Source organism: Balaenoptera borealis (genome assembly GCF_965194805.1).
Source record: "Balaenoptera borealis genome assembly, chromosome: 19".
NCBI classification, from domain to species: domain Eukaryota; kingdom Metazoa; phylum Chordata; class Mammalia; order Artiodactyla; family Balaenopteridae; genus Balaenoptera; species Balaenoptera borealis.
The window spans coordinates 62,093,783-62,107,102 of record NC_138878.1 but is presented as its reverse complement, the minus strand read 5'-3'; positions in this window follow the sequence as shown (position 1 = coordinate 62,107,102).

The following is a 13,320-nucleotide window of genomic DNA, read 5'->3' as shown; positions in this document are numbered from 1 at the left end:
CCCAATTGGGGAAGCCCGCTGGTTCAGGCTCCCAGGCGGCAAGAGACCGGGTCTAGCCTCCTCACACGCCTGTTACGGACGAAGTTATTGCCTGCTCCTTGAGGAAGCTGGACACCAGCTCCCTCCTTTCATTTTTGGGGTTTATAGTTCCAGGGGAGGAGGTAAAGGGAGAGGAACGGGCGTTTCCGGGAGGCCCGAGCGCTCTCCGGAAGGCATGGGCCTAGGAGAGCAGTTGCTGGGAAGGGTGGTGTCGAGCCTCACACGTTGGGCCACCATCAGGGCCTCTCCAGGCTGCGAGGAAGGGTTTACCAGGGAACCAAGGGGCTTTCTAGGTGTCACAGTGGCCGGTTTGCAGAATCTGTTTGCTGAAACTTAGTTCTCTCAGTAGGTCAAATTTACCAATTTACCAGAAAACTTGTAAATTCTGGTAAATGTACCAATTTACCAGAATACACTTGCTGAATGTGTTCAAGAAAGGTGGATATATTTTTCATGGGTACAGTTTTCCTTTGTTTAGTGGAACTCGGTGTCAGGGTCAGTGTTAACATGCATTATGGGAATCAGAAGTACTCCTTGTAATTTTGAGTTATGGTTCATTTCAGCTGCTGGCAAACCGTCTAGTAATAGTGAAGATTTGTGATCTTAGGTAAGCTGCCGACTCTTCTTTTTTTAATTTAATTTAATTATTATTTTTTTATACAGCAGGTTCTTATTTGTTATCTATTTTATACATATTAGTGTATATATGTCAACCCCAATCTCCCAGTTCATCCCACCAGCTTCCTCTTCTTGGTTAACTTTTGAACAAATTGAAGTAAGATTATTGTTTTTCTGTTTATTCTGAAACCCAAAGGAAAGAATTCACTATGGACACGCTTTGGAGTTTCTCTTACTTGCTTTTGTGTTGATAATCTGAGGCTCTCTGTTTCTTTTTCATATCCTTAGCTTTTGTGACAGCATTTCCTTCTGGCATTTCTCCTAATTCTCTGGCCATTTCTTCTTCTTTTCTTTATATTTTATTTTTAATGTTCTAAATCATGAAATATGCATCCACAAAAGGGCATAGAATGTATAAACAGAGTTTTAAATGAATAATTATAAAGCTTACATCTGTGTAACTACCAGCCAGATCAAGAAGTAGAATATTACCATGACTCTGAAAGATCTTCTCTCATTATCATTTCACAATCAAGTACCCCTTCTTCCCTTTTAGAGGTAACTTCAAGTCTGACTTTTGTGGTGATCATTTCCTTGACTTTCTTTATACTTTTGCCATGTATATGTGTATCCCTAAATTACTAGTTTAATTTTGCCTCTGTTTTGAACTTAGAAATATGGACTCATTCTGTCTAGAATATTTTATGCTATGCTTCTTTTGCTCAGCATTGTGAAATTTATATTGTTGAGTGTAGCTGTAGTTCCTTTATTTTCTTCACATATGCATAGTATTCTTTTGTTTGAATAGTCTATGATTTATGCATTTTACTATTGATGGGCGTTGGTGTTTTTCAACTTTATGACAATTATGAGTAATGTTGCTGAGAACATTCTTGTGAGAAGTAGAAGAATGTAGTTGGTTAAGAGCTGCTTCTGAAACCAGACTGTGTTAAATCCTGACTACCACTCATTGGAGGTGTAACGATGAGAAAGTTGTGTAACTTCTTTGTGTTTCAATTTTTTTCATTTTTGTAAAATGGAGGTAATAATAGTACCTACCTCCTAAGGTAATTGTGAAGAGTAATGTAATTTAAAAATGTAAAGCATTTAGAACAGTGCCTGACACAAAGCAAGCACAATGTGTTAGTTATTATTATTACTGTATTCTGTTGCACAAGTGAAAGAGTTTCTCTAGGGAATATATTGGGAGTTGTTGGGCCATAGGGTATGTGTATATTTGATTTTACTACTAATACTAGGTTGTTCTCCAAAGTAGTTATGACAATATACAGTAACGTTAATTGAGGATGAGACTTCCTGGTTGCTCTACATCTCATCAACACCTGGTATTATTAGACTTTTCCATTTCTTCCCAGTCTGGTTGGTGTGCAGTTGTATTTCATTGTAATTCTAATTGCCTTTCACTGATTATTAATGACATATTTGTAATAGTTATTGGGATAATTTAATTAAATGAATTATTTAATGATTATTTAAATATTATAAAATATTTATGAAGTGCCTGCCAAGCCTCTTGCCCATTTTCCTATTGGGTTGTCCGTATTTTTCTTCCTAATTCGTAGGTGTTCTTTATATCTTTTGAATATTAGTCATTTGTTGTTATGTAGGTTGCAGGTATCTTCTCCCATTCTACAGTTTTTCTTTCTATTCTCCTTTTGGGGTCTTTTCAAAAAAGGAAGTTTTTAATTTTAATGTAGTAAAATGTATCAAATTGAAATTTTATGGTCATTGCTTATTGTGTCTTTTATGAGAAATCTTTTCCTATACCAAGGTGTTGTGTTTCAAGGGGCACCATTCACATCAGCAGTAATTTTGTTCCCTGGAGTAGTATAAGACAGTGATTCTCCATTCTTTTATATTTTCTAGAATTTTATAGTATTGTTTTCACATTTACTTCTTTTGTCCATCTGAGATTGATTTTTGCAGTTATTTGAGGTAGGGGTCAGTTTCTTTTTTTTGCTGTATGGATACCCAATTGCCCCAGCACCATTTATTGAGAAGTTCACCCCCTACTTACAGGTCTGCTAAGGCATATCTATCATGTATCAGACTTAATATAACGATAAGTCTAATTTTAGGCTCTCTATTCTGTTCCATTAGCCTATTTGTTTGTCCCTGTCTCAATTCACACTGCCTTACTACAAATTTATAATAAGGCTTAATACTTGTTAGAGCATGTCTTCTCACTTTGTTTTTATTAAGGAGTATCTTAGCTATTTTTGGGCTTTTGAGTTTTCAGATAAATTTTGGTATCAAGGTTGAGCTAGTCTTATAAGTTGGGGAGTGTTCCTCTTTCTGTTTTCTAGGAGAGCATTCCTTTCTTAAAGGTTGGTAGAATTTGCCATTAATGACATCTAGTATTAGAAAGGTTTGTATATATGTGTGTGTAAGTGTGTGCACGAACACATATGTGTGTTTGATTTTCAGTTACAGTTTCAAGTTATTTAATGATTATAGGACTTCCTGGGTTCTTTATTTTTCCTGGGTAGTTCTTTGGTTAATTTTTACAAGGTATTTGAGTATTTCACCTATTTTTTGAAATTACTGGTGCAATAATGTTAATATTCTTTATTTAATATCTGCAGCATCTATAGTAATGTCCCCTTTTTTTAATTCCTAGTACTGGTTATTTGTACTTTTCCTCCTTTTTCTTTTATTTTTTAGAAATTAATTAATTAATTAATTTTTGGCTGCGTTGGGGATTCCTTGCTGCCTGCAGGCTTTCTCTAGTTGCAGTGAGCGGGGGCTACTCTTTGTTGCGGTGCATGGGCTTCTCATTGCAGTGGCTTCTCTTGTTGCGGAGCACGAGCTCTGGGTGCGCAGGCTCAGTATTTGTGGCACATGGGCTTAGTTGCTCCACGGCATGTGGGATCTTCCCGGACTAGGGCTCAAACCCATGTCCCCTGCATTGGCAGGCGGATTCTTAACCACTGAGCCACCAGGGAAGTCCTCCTTTTTCTTGATCAAGCTTATTAGAAGATTGTCAACTTTATTAGTTCTTTCAAAGAACTTCTGGGCTTTGTTGATGATTTTATTGTTTGTTTTCTATTTCATTAAGCTTTGGCTATTATGAATAAAACTGCTATGACTGTTCTTGTAAAAGTCTTTTTGTGGCATATGTTTTTATTTTTCTTAGGTAAATCCATAGGAGGGGAATTACTGGGTCTAGCAGTTTAATAAGAAACTAAGATTTAAATAAATCTTTTTTTTTTTTTTAAAGTTATACAATTTTTATTTATTTATTTATTTATTTATGGCTGTGTTGGGTCTTCGTTTCTGTGCTAGGGCTTTCTCTAGTTGCGGCAAGCGGGGGCCACTCTTCATCGCGGTGCGCGGGCCTTTCATTATTGCGGCCTCTCTTGTTGCGGAGCACAGGCTCCAGACGCGCAGGCTCAGTAATTGTGGCTCACGGGCCCAGTCGCTCCGCGGCATGTGGGATCCTCCCAGACCAGGGCTCGAACCCGTGTCCCCTGCACCGGCAGGCAGACTCTCAACCACTGCGCGACCAGGGAAGCCCCAGAAACTAAGATTTAAAAAGCCCATTTTCATAAGAAACTGCTAGACCTTTTTCAGAATGGTTGTACCATTTACACTCCTGGCAACAGTGTATGAAAGTTCCAGGTGCTCCACATCTTTGCCAGCATTTGGTGTTAATCTTCTTAATTTTATCAATTTTGGTAGGTAAACAGACCAGTATTTTTTTTAAATCATTATATTGTTCTCTTTCTTATAAAGTTGTACACTCTGTATTTATTTAGTGATCACCTGAGAACTTAAAAAATGCACACTTAATTTATTGAAGTTACAGTATGTCTCCCCTTCTCCCAGAAGATGCAAAGAACTTAAAATATTCGAATTCTATTTACTTTCTTCTCAACTTATATTTTATTAGTCTGATGGTTTTTATTTTTACTTTTTAACCTCCCAGGACATTATTATTTTGTTTCATATAGTTATTTTTTTCATTCGTATTTTCTTGCATATTTACTACATATGTATTTTTTGTTTCTCTTGGTTCTCAAATCACCCATCTGGGATTACTTTCCTTCTGCTTGAAAGACGTTTTAGAATTTCCATTAATGAAGATGTGTTCGTGACTGATTGTCAAAACGTTTTTGTCTGTTTGTAAACTATTTTTATTTTACCCTCATTTAAAAATATTTTATTAGGATTTAAGGTACTAGATTAGCAGGCTTTTTTTCTTTCAATATGTTGATCATATCCTACCATTGTCTTGTGGCTTCCATTTTTGATATTGAGAAGTCACCCTTATGTCTCTCCTTTGCAATAGTCTGTATTCTTCTTATAAGTGTTTTGAAGTGTTTTATATAAAATAATATGTCTGTATACAGAGTTCCTTTGGTCTCCGTTGGACTTCGTTGGGCTTTTTGAATCTGAGATTGGTTTATTTCACCAGTTCTGGAAAATCGTCTTAATCTTTTCAGACATTGTTTCTGCACCATTTTCTGTTCTAACCTTCTGAAAAGAACAATTAAATATCTGTTAGACTTTCAAAAATTTCTTTGATTTCTGTGTTTACTAACCTCCTTTTGTATTTTCCATGTCATTATCTCTTTGTGCTATGTTCTTGGTTATTTTTCTGACCTAAGTATTTCGGTTCACAAATACTATCTTCAGCAGAATCGAATCCACTGTTAAATTCATTCAGTAAACTTTTAATTTCAATTATTGTGTCCTACATTTCTTTTTAAATCTGTGAAATCACTTTTTATAGAGTCCTGTTCCCTTCAGATATTTTCAGACTTTTCCTTTATTTCTTGAAAAATAGAAACCAGTTATTTTATTGACTTTGTCTAATGATTCCTTTATTTGATGTCTTTCTTCATTTGATTCTGCCATCTGTTGTTTCTGTCAGTTCTCACTAGTGCCCTTTTTCCCTTATGTGCTATGATTCTCCCTGTTCTTGACAAGTTGTTTGTAGGAATAATTTAAGGCCTTAAAATTAAGGTGTCTTACTCCAGGAAAGATTTCAGTTTATTTCTGCAAAGTATCTGGGGGGACACCATTAGTCTTGTACCAATTATACTTAATTTGTGGGGTTTAATAGTATATTACTGTGATTTTAATGTGCATTTCTCTGATAACTAATGATGTTGAGGACCTTTTTTCAGATGTATTAATATATTGGCCATTTGTATGTCTTTGTGAAGTGTCTTTTTAAATCCTTTACCCATTTTTAATTGTATATCTTTTTAAAATTGAGGTATAGTTGATGTATTACATAAGTTACAGGTATACAGCATAGTGATTCACAAGTTTTAAAGGTTATACTCCATTTATAGTTATTATATAATATTGGCTATATTCCATGTGTTGTACAGTATATCCTTGTAGCTTATTTATTGTATACATAATTAGTTTGTACCTATTATTCCCATACCCCTGTTGTATATCTTTTAATTAAGCTGTAGGAGTTCTTTATATTCCCTAAATACAAGTCTTTGTCAACTATATATCTCAGGATCATTTTCCTAGTCTCTGACTTGCCTATTGATTTTCTTAAGTCTTTTGATGAGCAGAGGTTTTTAATTTGGTGAAATCTAAATGATTAGTTTTTAAAGATTATTGCATTTTATGTTCTATGTTTGAAATTTTTGCCTACCCCTAAGTCACAAAGGTATTCTCTTTTGTTTTCTTTTAAATGCTTTATAGTTTTAGATTTTACATTTAGATCAATGATTCATATCAAATTAATGTTTGTATATGGTGTGAAATGGAATTCGAGTTTCATTTTTTTCCTCATATGGATATTCAGTTATTCCAGAAAGGACTTTTCTTTCCCGGTTGGTTGTCTTTGTATTCTATTTCAAGAATCAAAAAACGATATGCTGGGACTTCCCTGGTGGTCCAGTGGTTAAGACTCTGTGCTTCCAATGCAGGGGGTGCAGGTTCCACCCCTCGTCAGGGAAGTAAGATCCCATATACTGTGCATCATGGTCCAAAAAAAAAAAAAAAAAAGGACCATATGGTTTATTTCTGAATTACATTGCTACTTTTTTTTTTTTTTGGCCACGTGTTGCGGCATGTGGGATCTTAGTTCCCCAACCAGGGATTGAACCAGTGCCCCCCTGCACTGGGAGCACAGAGTCTTAACCACTGGACCACCAGGGAAGTCTCCTACCTTGCTACTTTTATATGTTAAATCGACCTTGCATTTCTGGGGCAAACTCCACGTGATCATTAGTTATTACTCTTTTATATATTGCAGGATTTGCTTTGTAACTTTTGTTGAGGATTTTTGTCTTCATCTATGTTCATGAAGATATTGGTCTTAAATGGTCTCTTTTACTAATATGATTATCAGGTTTTGGCATTAGGGTAATGGTAGCCTTATAAAATGGATTGGGAAGTGTTTCCTCCTTTTCTGTTTTCGAAGTACTTGTTCTTGGTGTGTTTTTTTTTTTTTTTCAGTATTCTATATAATTCACTATTTGAAACCATCTGGGCATGGAATTTTCTTTGTGGGAAGGGTTTTGATAAGGAATTCAATGTATTTAACAGACATAGGACTATACAGATTTCCCATGTCATTTGATATCAATTTTGTTAAGTTGTATTTTTAAGGAATTCCCCCATTTCATCTAAGTTGTTAAGTTTGTTGGCATAAAATTCTTATAATATTTTCTTATTATCCTTTTAATGTCTATAGGGTATGTAGTAATAATCCTCTTTCATTCCTGATATTGGTGATGCGCATATCTCTTTTTGTCCTATTGTTGATCATTTCAAACAACCAGTTTTGGCTTTCTTACTTTCATCTAGTGTCTGTTTTCTATTTCATTGATTTTTGATTTTATATTTATAGTTTCCTTTTTTCCATTTTAGATTTACTTCTTTTCTTGAAACCTTCTTGTAAGACATTGATTTTAAACCTCTTTTCTAATTTCAGCGTGTAAAGCTATAAAATTCTCTCTAAGCATTGCTTTTGCTGCATTCCACAAATTTTGGTATTTTATAGTTTTATTATCCTTCAGTTTAAAATGTTTGGTAGTTCTTTGTGATTTATTCTTTGACCTATGGATTGTTTAGTAATATATTCTTTAATTTCCAAGTATTTGGAATTTTCCTTAAATATGTTGTTACTGATTTTAAATTTACTAACGTTGTAGTCAGAGAACATACTCTGTGATTTCAATCCTTGTAAATTTATTGATACTTGTTTTATGGCTTAGCACTGGTAAAGTGTATGTATTCTGCAGTTCTGAGGTTCTATAAATATCATTTAGGTCAAAGCTGCTGATAGCATTTTTGGATCTTCCTTATCTTTACTGATATTTTGGTCTTATTTTTTTCTGTCAGTTACTGAAAGGGTGTTAACTTCTACCATGATTTTGGAATTAATTTATTTTTTCTTTGACTTTTGTAAACTTTTGCTTCATGTATTTTGGGACTTGTTATGTTTGTACACATTTGTAAACGTTGTCTTCATGATGAATTGACCTTTATTATTAGTAAATGTCCTTCTTTATATCTCATAATACTGTTTATCTCAAAGACAATTTTATGTTATTCTAATAAGTCCACTATAGCATTTTTATGCTTAATTTGCATGATATATCTTTTTCTAGTAATTGACTTTCATCTATGTCTTTGAACTTACAGCACATCTCTTCAGAAGCATCTAATTGGTCTTGCTTTTTTATTTATCCTGACAATTTTTGCCTTTTAATTGGAATGCTTAAACTAAAAACCTTTACTGTAATTGATATGGTTGGATTTTGGTCTCCCATTTTATTATTATTTTTCTTTTTGTTCATTTTGGGGTTCTGTTTCTCCTTTCTATCTTCTTTTAGATAGTTTGAATAATTTTTAGTATTCATTTTAATTTGTCTATTGTCTTGATAACTATAGCTCTTTGTAACATTTATTTACAGTTTTCTAGGGATTACAATTCATATTCTTTTTATAGTCTGTTTAGAGTTAATATTTTATCAATTCACATAAAATGTAGAAATCTTGCAACTATATAGGTCCAGTATTTGCATCCCCCCCACCACTTCCAATGTGTTTTACATCTACCATGCAGTATAAAACCTACAACTTATAATTTTTTTGTTTGTTTTTAATTAATTTTTATTAGTGTGTAGTTGATTTACAATGTTGTGTTAGTTTCTGCTGTACAGCAAAGTGAATCAGTTATACATATACATATATCCACTCTTTTTTAGATTCTTTTCCCATATAGGTCATTACAGAGTATTGAGTAGAGTTCCCTGTGCTATACAGTGGGTTCTTATTAGTTATCTATTTTATGTATAGTAGTGTGTATATGTGAATCCGAAGCTCCCAATTTATCCCTCCCCCCTCTTTCCTCCTTGGGAAACCATAAGTTTGTTTTCTACCTCTGTGACTCTATTTCTGTTTTGTAAGTAAGTTTATTTGTACCATTTTTTTTTAGATTCCACATATAAGCGATATCATATGATATTTGTCTTTCTCTGACTTACTTCACTCAGTATGACAATCTCTGGGTCCATCCATGTTGTTGTAAATGGCATTATTTCATTCTTTTTTATGGCTGATACAACTTATAATTTTTGTTTTAAAAATCCATGTGTATTTTAAAGAAAATAAGAGGAAAATATAGTTTTTATATTTCCCACATATATACCACTTCCAGCATTCTTTATTTGTTCCTGAAGATCTGAGTTTCCCTCATTGTTACCCTCATTCTCAGAACTTCCTTCATCATCTTTGTTGTGTGGGTCTGCTGTGATGAATTCTCTTAGTTTCTCTTTATTTGAATTTTTTTTTTTAAGGATATTTTTGTTGATTATAGAATTCTGATTGACAGTCTTTTTTTCCCCCTTTCTATGCTTTGAAGATGTTATTCATCCCCTTCTGGCCTCCATAATTTCTGATGAGAAGTACACAGCATTTAGTATTCTTCCCTTGTATATAATATGTTCTTTTTCTCTGGCTGCTTTCAAGGTTTTTCTCTTTATCTTTGATTTCCAGCAGATTGATTGTGCTCATGTTAGACATGTTTTTCTTTGTATTTATCCTGTGTGGCATTCTTTGAGCTTCTTTAGATAGAAGCCTATCTCTTTCACCAACTTTGGGAAGCTTTCTGCCATTATTTCTTCAAATATATTTTTCTGACTTATTTTCATTCTTTCCTGTCCTTTAAGGCTTATCCATTGTTAGACCTTTTGACTGGCCTCCCAGATCCCTAAGACTTTGTGACTTCCATCTTTTTCCCCCTTTTTCTTTCAGAAGTTGGATGATTTCTATGAGGGCATCTTCAAGTTTACTGACTCTTTGCTCTGTTATATCTGTTACATTATTTAGACTATCCAGTGAATTTTAATGCAGTTCTGCCTGACAATTTTATTTTATTTTAAAAAAATTTTATTGAAGTATAGTTGATTTACAATGTTGTGTTAGTTTCAGGTGTACAGCAAAGTGATCCTGTTATACATATATTTATTCCTTTTCATATTCTTTTTCATTATGGTTTATCACAGGGTATTGAATATAGTTCCCTGTGCTATACAAGACATCTTGTATATAATAGTTTGCATCTGCTATTTATCCATCTTGTATATAATAGTTTGCATCTGCTAATCCCAAACTCTCAGTCCTTCCCTCCTCCACCCCCTCTCCTCCTTGGCAACCACAAGTCTGTTCTCTATGTCTGTTTATCTGTTTCTGTATCATAGATATGTTCATTTGTGTCGTATTTTAGATTCCACATATAAATGATATCATATGGTATTTGCCTTTCTCTTTCTGACTTACTTCACTTAGTATGATAATCTCTAGGGCCATCCATGTTGCTGCAAATGGCATTATTTCATTCTTTTTTATGGCTGAGTGATATTCCATTGTGTATATATATCACATTTTCTGTATCCATTTATCTGTCGATGGACATTTAGGTTGCTTCCATGTCTTGGCTATTGCAAGTAGTGCTGCTATGAACATAGGGGTGCATATATCTCTTTGAATTATAGTTTTGTCTGGATATATGCCCAGGAGTGGGATTGCTGGATCATATGGCTACTCTATTTTTAGTTTTTAGAGGAACCTCCATACGGTTTTCCATAGTGGCTGCACCAATTTACATTCCCACCAACAGTGTAGGAGGGTTCCCTTTTCTCTACACCCTCTCCAGCATTTGTTATTTGTAGACCTTTTAATTAATTAATTAATTTATTTATTTATTTTTGGCTGCGTTGGGTCTTCGTTGCTGCATGCAGGCTTTCTCTAGTTGTGGTGAGCGGGGGCTACTCTTCGTTGTGGTGCACGGACTCTAGGCGCACGGGCTTCAGTAGTTGTGGCACAGGGGCTCAGTAGTTGTGGCTCACGGGCTGTAGAGCGCAGGCTCAGTAGTTGTGGCGCATGGGCTTAGTTGCTCTGCGGCATGTGGGACCAGGGTTCGAACCCACGTCTCCTGCATTGGCAGGCGGATTGTAGACATTTTAATGATGGCCATTCTGACTGGTGTGAGGTGGTACCTCATTGTAGTTTTGATTTGCATTTCTCTAATAATTTGTGATGTTGAGCATCTTTTCAGGGGCCTGTTGGTGCATTAATTGATTTTTCAATGTTGCATTCATTCAGCCTTGCTTACTTGGGATAAGTCCCATATAGTCATGGTGTATAATTCTTTTTATACATTGTTGGATTGTATTTGCTAATATTTTGTTGAGGATTTTTTTTTTTTTTTGGCCGCGTTGTGTGGCGTGTGGGATCTTAGTTTCCTGACCAGGGACTGAACCTGCGCCCCCTGCATTGGAAGCGTGGAGTCTTAACCACTGGACTGCCAGGGAAGTCTGAGGATTTTTGCATCTATGTTTATGAGAGATACTGGTCAGTAGTTTTCTTTTCCTGTGATATCTTTGTCTGGTTTTGGTATCTGAGTAATGCTGGTGTCATAGAATTATTTCCTCTGTGTCTGTCCTCTGAGAGATTGTAGAAAACTGGTATAATTTCCTCCCTAAATATTTGATAGAATTCATTAGTGAACCCCTCTGAGCTTTGTGCTTTCTCTGTTTTGGAAGGTTATTAATTATTTATTCAATTTCTTTAATAGAGACAGGCCTATTTAAATTGTCTGTTTTGGAAGATTGTGTCTTTCAAGAAATAGTTCCATTTCATCTAGGTTATCAAATTTATGGGCATAGAATTGTTCATAGTATCCCTTTATTATCCTTTTAATGTCCATTGGATTTGTGGTTATGTCTTCTTTCATTTCTGATATTAGTAATTTGTGTCCTCTTTCTTTCTTAGTTACCCTGGGTAAAAGCTTATCAGTTTTATTGATCTTTTCAAAGAACCAGCTTTTGATTTTGTTGATTTTCACTATTGATTTCTGTCTTCAATTTTTCTTTTTTTTTTTTTTTTAATAAATTTATTTATTTATTTTTGGCTGCGTTGGGTCTTCATTGCTGTGTGCGGGCTTTCTCTAGTTGCGGTGAGAGGGGGCTACTCTTCGTTGTGGTGTGCGGGCTTCTCATTGCGGTGGCTTCTCTTGTTACGGAGCACAGGCTCTAGGCGCGTGGGCTTCAGTAGTTGTGGCGCACAAGCTTAGTTGCTCTGCAGCATGTGGGATCTACCTGGACCAGGACTTGAACCCGTGTCCCCTGCATTGACAGGAGGATTCTTAACCACTGCGCCACCAGGGAAGTCTCCTGTCTTTAATTTCTGCTCTGATTCTTATTATTTCTTATCTTCTGTTTACTTGGTATTTAACTTTTAAATTCTTCTTTTAGTTTCCTAAGGTGGAAACTTAGATTATTGGTTTTATATCTTTCTTCTTTTTTAGTATATGCACTCAATGCTATAAATTTCCCCCTAAGCACTGCTTTTGCTGCATGGTCCCACAAATTTTCGTAAGTTGTATTTTATTTAGTGCAAAGTATTTTAAATTTCTCTTAGGATTTCTTCTTTGACCCATGTGTTATTTAGAAATTTATTGTTTACTCTCCACATATTTGGGGATTTTTCCAGTTATCTTTCTGTTATTGAGTTCTAGTTTAATTTGATTGTGGACTGAAAGCAGACATTGTATGACTTCTTGTCTTTGAAATTTGTTAAGGTGTTTTATGGCCCAGAGTGTGGTCTGTTGTGGTGAATGAGCTTGAGAAAAATGTGTATTCTGTTGTTACTAGATGAACTAATCTGCAGACGCCAACTATATCCTGTTGATTGGTGGTGGTGTTGAGTTCGACTATATCCTTACTGATTTTCTGTCTGCTGATTTTCAGTCTTTGTTCTCTTTGCTTTTCAGTTTTGGAGGTTTCTATCTGAGATATTCTCAAGCTCAGAGATTATTTTCTTAGCCATGTTCAGTCTACTAATAAACCCATCAAAGATATTCTTCATTTCTGTTACAGGATTTTTTTTTTTAATCTCTATCAGTTCTTTTTGGTCCTTTCTTAGGATTTCCATCTTTCTGCTTACATTGCCCATCTGTTCTTGCATGCTGTCTACTTAATCCATGAGAGCCCTTAGCATATTAATCATAGTTTTTTTGTTTGTTTTTGGCTGCGTTGGGTCTTTGTTGCTGTGCACTGGCTTTCTCTAGTTGTGGCTAGCAGGGGCTACTCTTTGTTGTGGTGCGCAGGCTTCTCATTGTGGTGGCTTCTCGTTGCAGAGCACGGGCTCTAGGCACGC